Here is a 17,159-nt window from a genome sequence, read left to right on the forward strand (position 1 = left end):
AAAATATATATATACATATGTATATATATTAACTCTTGCACCAATGTATCAATAAATCAAAATTTGCAAGAAATTTAGAATAATAAAATTTTAAATGTCTCTGAAATGAGAAAATTACATATCAAAATGTACAAGGTATAGCTAAATGTGATCTCAGAGCAAAATTCGCAGATTAAGATATACTATATCAGATATTGTTGAGAGGTTCCTAAAACACTAAATATACCAAACTCCAAGTCAATTGACAAGTGATAAGCTGGGAGAAACCCTTGCAGTACAGGAAAGATGACAAAGGGTGTGATATTGTGATTTATAAGGGATTTGGTCATTCTTTTTTTTTAATATTTTATTTATTCATGAGAAACAGAGAGAGAGGCAGAAGCAGAGACACAGTCAGAGTGGGGAAGTAGGCTCCTTGCAGGGAGCCTGACGTGGGACTCCATCCCGGGACTCCAGGATCACGCCCTGGGCGGAAGGTGGCGCTAAACCGCTGAGCCACACAGGCGTCCCTTGGTCATTCATTTCTCACATGCATTTGGTCTTTGTCCATGGTCCCTGGCTCACAGCTCCCCAGAGGCTTGGAATTTCCTAAGGGGAGGAAGTGATCAAGATGTCTTTTGTTACGTTAATGGAGGGACTTTGGAAAACACCTTAGGATGGGGGGTGGTTGCCAGGGGAACTAAACCTGTATTTTGAGGGTTGGAAATTTCAGCCTCTTTCCCCTCTCCCCACAGCTTCCGGGGTGGGGAGGGGCTGGAGATTTCCTGCCCCAACACCAGATATCAGATATTTAATCCATCCTATCTATGTATGAAACCTCCATAAAAACTTAAAAGAACGGGGTTTAGAGAGCTTCCGGGTTGGTGAACATGTAGGAATTTGGGGAGAGTGGCATGCTCAGAGAAGGCTTAGGAAGCTCTGAGCCTTTCCTTCATACCTCGCCCTATATATGTCCTCCATCTAGCTATTCCCAAATTATATGCTTCTGTAATAAACCAGTGATCTAGTGAGTAAAATGTTTCTGAGTTCTGTGAGCCACTCTGGCAAATTAACGGAACCCAAGGAGGAAGTGGTGGGAACGTCCAATTTGTAGCCAGTTGGTCAGAAGCACAGGTGATTGTGGACTTCTGACTGGTATTGAAGTTGGGGGTGGGGTGTGGTCTCCTGGCACTGAGGCCTGAACCTGTGGAATCTGATGCTATCTCTGGGTAGTGTCAAAATTGAGTTGAAATTGTGGGACGGGGCACCTGGGTGGCTCAGTGGTTGAGTGTCTGCCTTTGGCTCTGGTGGTGGTCCCAGGGTCCTTGGATGGAGTCCCGCATTGGGCTCCCTGCATGGAGCCTGATTCTCCCTCTGCCTATGTCTCTGCCTCTCTCTGTGTGTCTCTCATGAATAAATAGAATCTTAAAAAAAGAGAGAGAGAGAAATTGTGGGACACTCAGCTGGTGTCCGGAGAATTGCCTGTTGGGTGTGTGAAACACCCTTCTTCCTACAGTGGATTTGGGTCCAGCAGCACCCAAAAGAATGAACTGCCTTTGTTAATTTATAAATCAATAAGAGAAAACAAAACGTGAATAAAAATGGACAAAAGATATGAATGGAAAGTTCACAAAAAAAATAAAAAGGAATAACCAAAAACATGTGAAAATATGCTCAATTTCATTCGTAAGTGAAGAAACGCCAACCAATGTGATATTCTTTTCATGTGTCAGATTGATAAAAATATATATGTTTCATAATATTCAGCAAGGACAAGGGTATGAGGAAATGTGACAAGCATAGTAGGCAGAAGTATAGACTTGAACGAGTGTTTTGGAGGAAGTTTGGCAATATTTATCAAAGTTTTCAATTTGTGTACATTATGATCCAAGAATTCCATTGCTAGAAAGTTACTTTTTATTTTTATTTTTAATTTTTTTCTTTATTTGACAGAGAGAGAGAGAGAGCACAAACTGGGAGAAGGGGCAGAGGGAGAGGAAGAAGCAGACTCCCCGCTAAGCAGGGAGCTCCAGGCAGGCTTAATCCCAGGACCCTGGGATCAAGACCTGAGCAGAAGGCAGATACTTAAACCACTAAACCACTCAGGTGCCCCAGGAATTACTTTTTAAACTTACTTTTTAAAAAGTAGCTGTCTCTATATTTTTAATAGGGTTAACCAAAAATATATAAATAGCTGTTTTTTAAAAAATTCAATAGAGTGCTCACTACGGCAGCACACATACTAAAATTGGAATGATACAGAAATCAGCATGGCCCCTGTGCAATGAAGACACACGAATCCATGAAGCATTCCATATGTATTGTTGAAAAGAAAACCACAGGCCCAAAATGGTGTCACTTATGTTAAGGCGCCACCAGTAAACCAAGACTTCATATCTAATCAACTGCAGTTTCAACCACCCCTCTCCAGAACTGTGTTTATTAGAACCCTAATATTTCCACATAACATACAAAATGCAGTACTACACAAATCCTAGTCTGTCTCTGCTAGAAAAAAAGAGAGCTAGATGTGGGCCGAGTTGCTATTTCCTTAACCGGAAGGAGGTGCCAGGGACTTGGGAAATGACTCATAAGGGGTGACAGGACTCAGGAACCTATGAAACTGGGACATGTAAAACTTCATTAAGTCACATTTGGTGCAAGCAGTATGTATATGATTATATAACTAAAGTATGCTCTAAGAGTGTGTTCAAAGCTAGCTCTGATGAAGGGCACTGTGCTTCTAAAAGGAATAATTCCAGGGGCGCCAGGCTGGCTCAGCAGTTGAGTGTCTGCCTTCAGTTCAGGGTGTGATCCTGGAGTCCCAGGATCGAGTCCCACATCAGGCTCCCTGCATAGAGCCTGCTTCTCCCTCTGCCTGTGTCTCTGCCTCTCGCTCTCTCTCTCATGAATAAATAAATAAAATCTTTAAAAAGTTAAATAAATAAATGGCATGATTCCAGGGGTGCCTGGCTGGCTGTCAGTGGAACAGGTGACTCTTGATTTCGAGGTCATGAGTTCAAGCCCCGGATTGGGTGCAGAGATTACTTAAATAAATAACTTTAAAGAAAAAAAAAGAAAAAGAAACATTCTACAAGTTTAGAGAACAGCAAAAATGGACATTCTATACTCATCACACAACTTGGACCCTTCTGTACTCATGGCCAATCTTATGTCATCTATATCTCACCTACTATGCACCCCTCAGATTATTTGAAGCAAATTCCAGACATTTTTAAAATAAGGAATATTTATTATTTTTTTTAAAGATTTTATTTGGGGACGCCTGGGTGGCTCAGCTTGAGCATCTGCCTACAGCTCAGGGCGTGATCCCGGGGTCCTGGGATCGAGTCCCACATTGGGCTCCTTGCAGGGAGCCTGCTTCTCCCTCTGCCCATGCCTCTGCCTCTCTCTGTGTGTCTCGCATGAATAAATAAATAAAATATTTAAAAAATAAAGATAAAGGCGCTAAACCGCTGAACCATCCAGGGATCCCCACCCCTCATATTATTTTGAAGCAAATTCCAGACATCATATTATTCCATCTAGAATGTCAGTGTGTTTTTTTTTTAATTTTTATTTATTTATGATAGTCACAGAGAGAGAAAGAGAGAGGCAGAGACACAGGCAGAGGGAGAAGCAGGCTCCATGCACCGGGAGCCCGATGTGGGATTCGATCCTGGGTCTGCAGGATCGCGCCCTGGCCCAAAGGCAGGCGCCAAACCGTTGCGCCACCCAGGGATCCCAAATGTCAGTGTTTTTGAAAGATAAGGACTCTTTAGAAAATCTAACCTCAATATCATTTTCTCATCTAAAAAATTAATAATAGGGGCACCTGGGTGGCACAGTCAGTTAAGTGTATGCCTTCAGCTCAGGTCAAGATCCCGGGGTCCTGGGATCCAGACCCACATCAGACTCTCTACTCAGCGGGGAGCCTGCTTCCCCCTCTCCCTTTGCCTGGCTGCTCCCCTTGCTTGTGCTCTCTTTTTCTGTTAAATTAATAAATAAAATGTTAAAAAAAAGAAACTTAAAAAAAACAAGTAAAAAATTAATAATAATTTGGGGCGCATGGGTGGCTTAGTCAGTTAAGGGTCTAACTTTGGCTCGGGTCATGATCTAATGGGTTCTGGGATCCATTCCCCCCCACTTTGACTCCCTGCTCAGCATGGAGTCTGCTTCTCCCTTTGTCCCTCTCCCTGCTTGTGCTCTCTCTCTCTCTCACTCCCTTGCTCTCTCAAATAAATAAAATATTAAAAAATGATTTATAAATATCATCAAATACCCAGCTTTTACATTGCCCTAATTTTGTATATATATTAAGGAAGGCTTCATAAGGATGCTGTGTACCTCCATAATTAGGCATGTAACTGTTGGTTATTGTTTTTCTGTGATATTGTCAATCACTGATGAGCAGTGCCTGTATCATTTATTCACAAGGGGTGACAAAAGGGAATGTTCTGATTCCCTCCTTCCTTCTTCATTTATTAGCCCAAATAAATCTATAAAGGAGAACTTCCCCTGGCCAACTCTGGCATATATAAGAAAAACAGGATAGTTGCTGATTCTTGCCTGGTATTTACCAGTTTTCAATATCCAGAGTTGTTTCCCTGAGCATCCTCTCAAGATAAACAATGAGCTGTTTTTACTTAATGAGCTATTATTAATTCGTAAACTTGTGGATTCCATATTAACTTTTTAATTTTAATTCCAGTATAGTTAACCTACAGTGTTATATTAGTTTCAGGTGTACAATATAGTGATTTAATAATTCTATATATTTCTTTTAATCTCCTTCACCTATTTCACTCACCCCTCCACCCACGTCCCCTTTTGTAGCTATTTGTTTGTTCTCCAAACAAATGTTTGTTGGAGTTAATTAAGAGTCTAACTTGTGGGACGCCTGGGTGGCTCAGTGGTTGAGCGTCTGTCTTCCACTCAGGGTGTGATTCCAGTTTAGGGATTGAGTCCCACATCAGGATCCTTGTGAGGAGCCTGCTTCTCCCTCTGCCTGTGTCTCTGCCTCTCTATGTCTCTCATGAATAAATAAATCATTTTTTTAAAGATTTCATTTATTCATGAGAGACACGCAGAGAGAGAGAGAGGCAGAAACACAGACAGAGGGAGAAGGAGCCCGTCGTGGGACTCGATCCCGAGTCTCCAGGATCACACCCTGGGCTGAAGGTGGTGCTAAACCGCTGAGCCACCCCAGCCCAAAAGATTGGGCTGCCCAATCTTTTTTTTTTTTTTTAAGTCTAACTAGTGAATTTTACTTTATTTATTTTTCTTTGGAGTTTATTTTTAATCATCTCTACACCCAAACGTCAGGCTTGAACTTAACGACCCTGACATCAAGAGTTGCAGCTCTCTTGGGCGGAGCCAGCAAGGCGCTCCTAGCTTGTGAATTTCAAACACGTTTGTATTTAAGGTGTTTCAACCATCGCAATCCTAATCCCCGTGGACGCTCCAATTGTCCATCTACAGTCAGTGAGATCCTTCTCAGAACCGGCAAATTTTCTGCTCTAACAAAGCATTCCTTTCTTTCTGGTGTTGCTGGCTCATCCGGCTTGCCCACACGGCTTGAGGCTTTGTCAGTTTCCTCTTGGTGACAGTGTTGCTCCACAAATGCCGGGAAGCCCGCCATCCCTCACCCCACCCCCATCTCCACGCGGCCTCTGCTCCCGCCCTTGGGTCTGAAAAAAAAAAAAAAAAAAAGCCAAGGATCCTGAAAACCTCGGGAGAGGAGGCTACCTGCTGCCTGATTTGCCGGAAACCTGCCGGCTGCTGCGGGCCTTGCCTTTCTTCTTTGATGCTGAAATCAATCGGAGGTCTAAATGGCAAACTCTCATCACACATCATTTCTAGGATTCCATTTCTGTTCGTCCTAGTCTCTGGAAGCCCGCCTTGGTAGGCTCCACCTAGGATCGCCCGCAAGGTAGTGGTGTTGCCAAGGAGCGCTGGAAGCTAAAGGCTTGGAGGAAAGCAAGCCTCCCTGGCCACCTCGCCCGGAGGTCGGGGCCTCACAAACCTTCCAGGCCCCGGGCGTCCGCCTCCAGGTGCGGATCCAGACACCCAGGCCCGGGGTCTCACAGTGCGTTGGGTGGAGAGCAGCGTCTGCGTCTCTGGGAGCTTAGTAGAAATGCAAATTCCCCGACCCCAACCCCCCAGATCCGTTGAATGGGAAACTAGGGAGCCAGTAGATTCGGAGTCCGTGCACCAGGCCAGGTGTGCTCAGTGGGGAGTAGCTATCTGGGACAAGCCTTCGGAGGACCGCTCAGACGGTCCCGATCGCCTAGTCTGTGGGCACCGGGCGCTCCACGCGGAGGAGGACAGTTTTGCCTGGTGGTTTTATTGCTGATGTTGGAACCTGAACCCTTTCTCATGCCCTTAAATAGCCTTCTATTGCCTCCCATTTCCTTTACTTTCATTTCAGAAAGTGTTTAATGGTATCGTTAGAAAAGCGCACGCCCGTAGAGCCTGGCTATCTCAGCCGGTGGAGCCTGGGATTTTCATCTCGCCCCCAGTTCGAGCCCCACCTTGGGGGGGTAGAGATTGCTTTAAAAAAGGAAAGTTAGGGGAAAAAAAGAAAAGGAAAGTTAGGGCACCTGGGTGGCTCAGTGGTTGAGCGTCTGCCTTTGGTTCAGGGCGTGATCCCGGGGTCCCGGGATTGAGTCTTTTTTTTTTTTTTTTTTTTAAGATTTTATTTACTTATTCATGAAAGACACAGAGAGAGGCAGAGACAGGAGAAGCAGGCTCCACGTGGGGAGCCCCATCCGGGACCGATCCCGGCATCACGCCCTGAGCCAAAGGCAGACGCTCAACCGCTGAGCCACCCGGGCGTCCCTGGGATTGAGTCTTGCATCAGGTTCCCAGCAGGGACCCTGCTTCTCCCCCTGCCTTTGTCTCTGCCTCTCTGTGTCTCTCATGAATAAATAAATAAAATCTTAAAAAGAAAAGAAAGTCCATGCTGCTCAAAAGCTTTTCAGAAAAGAAAGGACTATATTGTAGAAATAAATGGCAAACATGAACCCAACATCCCAGGAATCCTAGGAATTTCTCATTTCTTTACATGTTCGTGCAAACTTTAATGTTTACTTATTTCTACATTTCTATGTTTATATTTACATAGATATGTTTTTATAAAATTGGATTTACATCTCCATATTATTTTAAATTTGTGTTTATCATTGAAGTGCTATATTTTTTCAGCTGTACAATAGAGTCATCAATAATTCTATACATTACTCCGTGTTCATCAGGGTAAGTGTAATCACCATCTGTCACCAAACCACATTGTTAACAGTAATATTGACTTTATTCCCTATGCTGTACTTTTCGTCTCTTATTTATTTTGTAACTGGAAGTTTGTACCTCTTAATCCCCCTTATCTATTTGTACATATCGTTTTTTAAAAAATATTTTACTTATTCATGACAGACACACAGAGAGAGAGGCAGGCTCCATGCAGGGAGCCAGACGTGGGACTTGATCCCAGAATGACGCCCTGAGCCAAAGGTAGACACTCAACCACTGAGCCACCCGGTATTCCTGTATGTATCATTTTGGATACTACTTTTTCACTTGTTTGTATTGTTACATAATACACAGTTTTCCACTAACAATAACTTGTGAAGAGATATTTTACAATTTTAAAATAAAAATGTATTAATCATAGTAAAAAAATGAGAAACAATGTATTTCATTTAAAAAGATATTTTATTTATTTACTTAATGAGAGATACAGAGACAGAGGTAGAGATATGGGCAGAGGGAGATGCAGGACTCAATCCCAGGACCCTGGGATCATGACCTGAGCCAAAGGCAGACACTCAACCATTGAGCCACTCAGGTGCCCTGAAAGCAAGTATTTCAAATCTCAACTTTCTAGAACTATATCCAGTATTTTTGGCTTGGTTTGCATAATTTCAGAATCTACTTATATGCAAGCATTCAATTACATTTGCTATATATGAGCAGGATTACAAAATACACAGGGTTCATCTGTACAATCTATATAATCATCACTCAGCTTGTAAGATATATTTAAGTATGTATGTAAGCATGCTTATAAACAATACACATTTTTTTCTTTTATACAGTTAAGACCATGTCACATACAGTGTTCATGCCCTGAATTCATCATTTACCCCCACATTATGACAATGTCCCTTATAGCTATTGTCAAAGTGCCTGCAATTTATTTTCTATAGATTAAAAAGTAGTGTTTATTCTAACTGGAAATTCAACACCTCCATTGGCGAAGTTTAGAAAAGTTAGAAATGATTTCATAAGCAAATTTATTTTATCCCCCATATAAAATTACACATTTAAAAATTTTAGGCTAGGGGATCCCTGGGGGGCTCAGTGGTTTAGCACCTACCTTCCACCCAGGGTGTGATCCTGGGGTCCCAGGATTGAGTCCCTGCATGGACCCTGCTTTTCCCTCTGCCTGTGTCTCCACCTCTCTCTCTCTCTGTGTCTCTCATGAATAAATAAATAAAATCTTTTTAAAAAATTTAGGCTCGGGGATCCTTGGGTGGCTCAGCAGTTTAGCGCCTGCCTTTGGCCCAGGGTGCGATACTGGAGTCCCTGGATCGAGTCCCACGTCGGGCTCCCGGCATAGAGCCTGCTTCTCTCTCTGCCTATGTCTCTGCCTCTCAATCTCTCTCTCTTAAAAAAATAAATTAATCTTTAAAAAAAAACAAAACGTTAGAACACCTTTTAAAAAAATAAATAAAAAATAAAAAAATAATAAATTAATTAATTAATAAATAAATAAATAATAAAAAAATTTAGGCTCAAGGGGCACCTGGCTGGCTCAGTCAGTGGAGAGATACACTCCACTCTTGATTTCAGGGTTGTGAGTTTGAGCTCCCAGTTGGGTGTAGATATTACTTAAAAATAAAATCTCGAGGGGTGCTGGAGTGGCTCAGTAGCAGATCTTAGGGTTGTAAGATCCAGCTCAAGTCTGGCTCTGAGCTCAGGCTTGAGATTCTTTCCCCCTACCCCTCCTTCCTCACTTTCTCTCTAAAATAAACAAATCCTTAAAATAAAATCTTTAAAAAATAAATACACAGGGACACCTGGCTGGCTCAGTCGGTGGAATATGCAACTCTTGATCTCAGGGTTGTGAGTTCAAGCCCCATATTGGGTGTGGAGACTACTTTAAAAAATAAAATAATAAATAAATAAAATTATAAGTTCCTTTCATTTTAGGCTTTTATATATGTATTTCACATAAAAGTGGAATTATTTTCTACTGTTTTATAGAATATTTCTCTATCATTTTATGATCATTACTTATAAGTTTGTATTCCCAAAATTATCTAAAAAATAAAGCCGATGGGATTCCTGGGTGGCTCAGTGGTTTAGAGCCTGCCTTTGACCCAGGACGTGATCCTGGGGTCCTGGGATCAAGTCCCACATAGGGCTCCCTGCATGGAGCCTGCTTCTCCTTCTGCCTGTGTCTCTGCCTCTCTCTCTCTCTCTCTCTGTGTGTGTGTGTGTCTCTCATGAATAAATAAATAAAATCTTTAAAAAAATAAAAATAAAAAAAATAAAGCCAAAACAAGCTAATCGTATTCTTCACACCTAATGACTTTTTAAGTTAATCAGCAGCATGATTTAATTTAATTAGTAGTACAACCCTTAATTTTAATATATCCATATATAGCTATAAATATTTTTACAATAAAATATCCATCTATTTGTACATTTGTTTCACTTCCTGGATTGATTTAGGGGTTTTTATTCCCTTTTTTCTCCCAATGGCTTGGAAGTTATATTTTGTATTCCTATTATTTTAATCTTTTTTTAAAAAAGATTTTATTTATTTATTCATGAGACACAGAGAAAGAGAGGCAGAGACACAGGCAGAAGGAGAAACAGGCTCCCTGCAGGGAGCCCGATGCAAGACTGGATCCCAGGACACCAGGATAACAACCTGAGCCAAAGACAGATGCTCAACCACTGAGCCACCCAGGTGCCCCTATTGTTTGCTTTTTATATTTTTTATCTTTATTTTTTAAAGATATTTTATTTATTTGAGAAAGAGAGTGGGCACGAGAATGGTGGGGAGGGACAGAGGGAGAAGCCGACTCTAAGCTGAGCAGGGAGCCTGACTCAGGGCTAGATCCCAGGACCCTGAGATCATCACCTGAACCCAAGGCAGACACTCAATTGACTGAGCCACCCAGGCACCCCATCTGCTTTTTTTGTTTTTTACTTTTTTTTAAAAAAAGATTTTGTTTATTTAATCATGAGAGACACAGAGAGAGAGAGAGAGAGAGGCAGAGACACAGGCAGCGGGAGAAGCAGGCTCCATGCAGGGAGCCCAACGTGGGACTCTATCCCAGGTCTCCAGGATCACTCCCTGGGCTGAAGGCAGGCACTCAACCACTGGGCCACCCAGGCGTCCCCTATCTCCTTTTTTAAAAAAGGTAATCTCTACACCTGCTTTTCTGCCCCAATCACCATCTTTCAGTAATTCGCCAAAATGATCAACACAAGGGGAAAGGGGATAGGTACCGGCTACATGTTCTCTAGGCATTTTTGAAAACATGGAACTGTTCCTTTGGCCACACACACGTGAATGTACAATAAAGGTGATATTGTGGACATCAAGGGAATGGGCAGTGTTCCAACAGGAATGCCCTGCAAATGTTACTAGGGCAAAGCTGGAAGAGTCTACAGAGCTACTCAGCATGCTGTTGGCATGGTTATCAACAGACAAGAGCCAGATTCTTGCCAAGGAAATTAATGTACGTAATGAGCATATTAAGCACCCAAAGAGCCGAGATAGCTTTCTGCAGCACGGGAAGGAAAATGACCAGGGAAAGAAGGAAGCTGGGACACCTCAGTGGCTCAGTGGTTGAGCATCTACCTTTGGCTCAGGTCGTGATCCCCGGATCCTGGAATCGAGTCCTGCATGAGGTTCCCCACAGGAGCCTGCTTCTCCCTCTGCCTGTGTCTCTGCTTATCTCTGTCTCATGAATAAATAAATAAAATCTTTAAAAAAAGAAGGAAGCCAAAGAGAAAGGGGCTTCAGTTGAACTGAAGCTCCAGCCTGACCCACCCAGAGAAGCACACTTTGTGTGAACCAATGGAAAGGAGCCTGAGCTCCTGGAACCCAGTTCCTATGAATTCATGGTAGGATAAATATTTAAAAACAAAACAAAAACCTCAAGACTATGAAAAAAAAAGTAATCTCTACACTGAACATAGGGCTTGAACTCATGACCCTGAAATCAAGAGTCACATGTACTTCCAACTGAGCCAGCCAGGTGCTCCTCTTTTTTCTTTTTTTTTTTTGTAAAGATTTATTTATTTATTCGTTCAGAGAGAGCCAAGAGAGAGGCAGAGACACAAGCAGGCTCCATGCAGGAAGCCCTATGTGGGACTCGATCCCAGGTCTCCAGGATCACACCCCGGGCTGCAGGCGGCGCTAAACCGCTGCGCCACCGGGGCTGCCCTCTTTTTTCTTTTTAATTGGAGTATAGTTGACATATTTGCTTCAGGTGTACAACATAGTGATTCAACAACTATATACACCATGAAATGCTCACCACAGTAAGTATAATCACCAGGCATTACTACATGAAGTTATTATAATATTATTATTTTTAAGTATTTATTCATTTATTTAAGTAATCTCTACACCCAACATGGGGTCCAAACTCAGGATCCCTGATCAAGAGTCACATGCCCCACCAACTGAGTCAGCCAGGTGCCCCTATTTCCTGCTTTTTATTTTTTATATATTTATTTTATTATTTATTTATTTATGTGTGAGAGACACACAGAGAGGCAGAGACACAGGCACAGGGAGAAGCAGGCTCTCTGTGGGAAGTCCAATGCAGGACTTGATCCCAGGATCCCGGGATCACGACCTGAGCCAAAGGCAGATGCTCAACCACAGAGCCACCCAGGTGACCCTAAAACTATTTTTTTAAGATTTTATTTATTTATTCATGAGAGACACATAGAGAGAGAAAGAGGCAGAGACACAGGCAGAGGGAGAAACAGGCTCCATGCAGGGAGCCCGACGTGGGACTCGATCCCAGGTCTCCAAGATCATGCCCTGGGCTGAAGGCGGCGCTAAACCGCTGAGCCACCAGGGCTGCCCCCCATGAGAGGTTTAAGATCAACAAAAATGTCTACTCTTTTTCTTTCTCAAAAATAGGTTTTTTTAAAAGGGGGATCCCTCAGCGGTTTAGCGCCTGCCTTCGGCCCTGGGCGTGATCCTGGAGTCCGTGGATCGAGTCCCGCATCGAGCTCCCTGCATGAAGCTTGCTTCTCCCTCTGCCTGTGTCTCTGCCTCTCTCTGTGTCTCTAATGAATAAATAAATAAAATCTTTTTAAAAATACATTTGTTTGGCTCTTCAAAAAAAGATCTTCTTTATTTATTTGAGAGAAAGAGATAGCAAGAGAGAGCATGAGCAGTGGGGGGGGGGGAGGGAAAAGCAGGCTTCCCACTGAGCAGGGAGCCCGACATGGGTCTCAATCCCTGGACCCTGGAATCATGACATGAGCTGAAGGCAGGTGCTTAACCAGCTGAGCCGCCCAGGAGCCCCCTAAAATTATTTTTATCACAAAATTTATTACACACAAAAATAAAAGGGAAATAACTGGGAAGGTGTACAGAAATAAAAGCCAAAGGGTCAGTATCCTGAATACATAAAGAGTTCTTACAAACAAACAAAAACATTCAAATCTTTTAAATAGGCATTGGATGACAAATTATTTTTAAAAAAACACAAGTGGCCAAAACACACATGAAGATATATTCAACAGCGGCCTAATAATCAGACATGTTACTTCTCTGTGATGCCTTCCTTGATTCACCCTCCCCCAACTGATAATCTCTTCCTTACTCTGTGGTCTCACAGTACTCTACACATAGCTGACTTATGTATTGTATATGTCTTTACCTCCTACTTCCTGACTGATCTGAATACTGTTTAGGGCAAGGGTTGTGTCTTTTTTTTTTTATTTTAATTTATGATAGTCACAGAGACAGAGAGGCAGAGACACAGGCAGAGGGAGAAGCAGGCTCCATGCATCGGGAGCCCGACGTGGGATTCGATCCCGGGTCTCCAGGATCGCGCCCTGGGCCAAAGGCAGGCGCCAAACTGCTGCGCCACCCAGGGATCCCCAGGGTTGTGTCTTTTATTTTAGTTACCATACCACGGAATTGACACTTTGTCTTTTACAGTACAGTTCTATGAATTTTACTACATAGAGATATTCATGTGAGCACCACCACAATCAGGATATAGACATCTCCATCACCTCAAGAAACTCCTTCATACTACCCCTTTTTTCATCATGCCCCCTCCCCTACTCGCTATAAACCACTGATCTGCTTCTATCACTCCTTTTGTCCATTCAAGAATGTCACATAAGTGGAATCATAAAGTTTGTGACATTTTCTTTTTTTTTAATTTTTATTTACTTCTGATAGTCACAGAGAGAGAGAGAGAGAGGCAGAAACACAGGCAGAGGGAGAAGCAGGCTCCATGCACCGGGAGCCCGATGTGGGATTCGATCCCGGGTCTCCAGGATTGTGCCCTGGGCCAAAGGCAGGCGCCAAACCGCTGTGCCACCCAGGGATCCCAGTTTGTGACATTTTCAGACAGGTTTCTTTCATTCCCCATAATGACACTGAGATTTATCCAAGTCATGCTATATATCAATAGTTTGGAGTAATACTACATTATATGAATATAGTACAACCACAATGTGTCTATCCAGTTATATATTCATGGTTATTCAGATTATTTCCAGCTTTGGGAAACTATGGTTAGAGCTGCTATAAACGTTCATGTACAGGTTTTTGTGTGAAAAGATTTCATTTCTCTAGGGTAAATACACAGGAGTGAGATTGCTGAGTCACAAGGTAAGTATATGTTTAACTTTATTTTTATTTATTTATTTTTTAAAGACTTTATTTATTCATGAGAGGCACAGGCAGAGGGAGGAGCAGGCTCCATGCAGGGAGCCCGATGCAGGACTCCATCCTGGGGCTCCAGGATCATGCCCTGGGCCGAAGGCAGGCGCCAAACTGCTGAGCCACCCAGGGATCCCGTGTTTAACTTTACAAGAAATTGCAAACCACTTTCCAGAGGGGCTGTGCCATTTTGCTTTCCTACCAGCAATGTACCAGCAATCTAGTTTCTCCACATCCTTGCCCACGTTAGGTGTTGTCAGTGTTATTCATTTTAGTTATTTTAAACTTGCACATATCTCATCATGTTGGGAATCTGCATTTCCCTGATGGCTTCACCAGTTTTCATTCCCACTGACTGGGTAAGAGGGTTCCTTTTTCTCCACATCCTCACCAATACTTGTTGTTTCTTGTGTTTTTGGTTTTAGCCATTCTGACAGGTGTGGGGTGATATCTCATTGTAGTTTTGATTTGCAATTCCCTGATAATAAGTGACGTTGAACATCTTTTCATGTGTCTGTTGGCCATCTGGATGTCTTCTTTGGAGAAATGTCTGTTCATGTCTTCTGCCCACTTTTTAAATTGGATTATTTGGTTTTTAGTGTTGAGTTGTATAAGTTCTTTATATATTTAGATATGAACCCTTTATTGGGTATATCATTTGCAAATGTCTTCTCCCATTCCATAGGCTGCCTTTTAGTTTTGTTGATTGTTTCCTTTGCTGTGCAGAAGCAATGGTTTCAACACTTTGTTGAAAAGACTCTCCTGGCTCCATTGAATTTCTTTTGCATCTTTGTCAAAAATCAAATGTCAGTATTTGTGTGAATCTATTTCTGGGTTCTTCTGCTCCATTGATCTACGTGTCTGTTCCTTTGCCAATACCACATTGTCTTGGGTACTGTAGTTTTGTTTTGTTTTGTTTTAAGTAGGCTCCACACCCAACATGGGGCTTGAACTCATGATCCTGAGATCAAGAACTACATGCTTTGCCAACTGAGCCAGGGAGGCGCCCCTTGGTTACCATCACTTTACCATAATTTAAAAAATTGAGTAGTGTGATTCCTCCAACTTTATTCTTGCTTCTCAAAATTACTTTAGCTACTCTAGTTCCTTTATCCTTCAGTATAAATTTTGGAATCTATTTGTCTATCTTTACACAAACTCCTGCTGGGATTTTGATTGGTATTGCATTAAATATTTAGACCAATTTTGGGGAAAACTGGCATCTTTCTTGTGTAGAATCTTCTAGTCACTGAACACAACATGCCTCTTCATTTATTGAGCTATAGTTGATTTCTTTGCCAACATTTTGTGGTTTACAGTACACAGTCCCAGTATGTGGTTTATTAGGTTTATAACTATTTCATTTTTTATTGAAGCCATTGTTCATTTCTTTGGTTTCCAATGTGATTGAATTTCCTTTGTTGACCTTGTACACTGTGACCATGCTAATAAGCTTACTCATTAGTTCTAGGAGGGGTTTTTTGCTTGTTTTTCTTTTGTAGAGTCCTTGAGACTTTCTACATAGACAATCTTGCCTGTGAATAGAAGTAGTTTAATTTCTTCTTTTCCAGTCTGTATGTCTTTTATCTTTTTTTGTAAGTTCTATGCCCATTGTGGGGCTGGAACACTCAGAACTCCCAAATCAGGAGTCACATGCTCCACTGAATACCAGGCACCCCTTACCTTTTTTCAAAGATTTTATTTATTTATTCATGAGAGACAGAGAGAGAGAGACAGAGAGATAGAGAGGCAGAGACACAGGCAGAGGGAGATGCAGGCTCCATGCACACAGCCCAATGTGGGACTCTATCCCAGGACTCGAAGATCATGCCCTGAGCCAAAGGCAGACGCTCATTAGCCACCCAGGCATCCCTCTTTACCTTTTTTTTTTTTTTAAGAGACGGTAGGGAGAAGCAGAGGGAGAGGGATAAACTTAAGAAGGCTGCATGCCCAGCCATGGGGCTCCATCTCACAACGCTTAGATCATGACCTGAGCTGAAATCAAGAGTAGGATACTTAATTGACTGAGCCACTCAGGTGCTCCAAGGTCTTTGTTTTCCCAAGAAGTTCCTGAGTGGTCCTTGATTGCTTCTGATCTGAATATGTCTTTTTAAAAAGATTTTATTTATTTATTCATGAGAAAGAGAGAGAGAGAGAGGCAGAGATATAGGCAGAGGGAGAAGCAGGCTCCCATGCTGGACTCCATCCTGGGACTCCATGATCACGCCCTGAGCCAAAGGCAGACACTCAACTGCTGAGCCACCCAGGCATTCCTGAATATGACTTTAGAAGGAAACAAGACTTTACCAAGCAGTTTCTTTTTTGTGCTCCAATTCAATCATACTAAAGATCAGATGATTTGGAGAAAAATTAATTTGTGCAAAACATAACCAAGGGAAGTTTAGTTAAATTATAGGCTTTCTTTTTGTAAAAAAAAAAAAATCTATTAATTTGAGAGAGCGCACAAGCTAGAGGGGCAGAAGGAGAAGAAAAGAGAATCTCAAGCAGACTCCGAGCTGAGTGCAGAGCCCAACACAGGGCTCGATCCCATGACCCCAGGATCACAACCTATGCCAAAACTAAGAGTCAGAAGCCCAATTGACTACACCACTCAGGTATCTCTATAGGCTTTATTTCTGCACTCTTGGTTGACAAACATAAAATTCATTAGCAATGCAAGTACCATCCAGAGGCCTCTAAGTATTTAATGATTAGAGATCAAACCTATTTGTGGTAGATTGTAGAACTGGCCCTAATTCTCCACTCTTCCCTGTATCCATGACCCTGTACACTGTGACTTCACAGTTTCTCCCATCAAAAGGTAGAGTCTACTTCTTCAACCTTTTTAAAAGTGACTTCACAGTTTCTCCCATCAAAAAGTAGAGTGTACTTCTTCAACCTTTTTTAAAAAAGATTTTATTTATTTATTCATGAGAGAGACAGAGAGAGAGTCAGAGACATAGGCAGAGGAGATCCTGATGCAGGACTCCATTCCAGGAACCCAGGATCACGACTGGAGCCAAAGGCAGACACTCATCCGCTGAGCCACCCAGGCTCTCCTTCTTCAACCTTTGAATCTAAGCTGGCCTTGGACTTGCTTTGGCCTATATGACAATAGCAATGTGATCTAAGCAGAGGCTTGAGACATGCTTACATGTGCTGCTCTTGGGAACTCTAAGCAAGCCTAGGCTAGTCGGCTGGAGCAGGGTTGAGCCAAGCCAGTAGAGGCCCCTCT

General features: G+C 42.4%; 1 non-coding gene across 1 annotated transcript; it reads left to right on the forward strand.

Annotated features, from left to right (window-relative positions):
* Positions 1-2,197: 2,197 nt before the first annotated feature.
* Positions 2,198-2,301, forward strand: LOC129518937 (U6 spliceosomal RNA). Its single transcript, XR_008666277.1, has one exon. It is a non-coding gene; the product is annotated as a U6 spliceosomal RNA (small nuclear RNA).
* Positions 2,302-17,159: the final 14,858 nt, after the last annotated feature.

The sequence above is a fragment of the Nyctereutes procyonoides genome, unplaced genomic scaffold, assembly GCF_905146905.1.
Source record: "Nyctereutes procyonoides isolate TBG_1078 unplaced genomic scaffold, NYPRO_anot_genome, whole genome shotgun sequence".
Classification (NCBI taxonomy): Eukaryota; Metazoa; Chordata; class Mammalia; order Carnivora; family Canidae; genus Nyctereutes; species Nyctereutes procyonoides.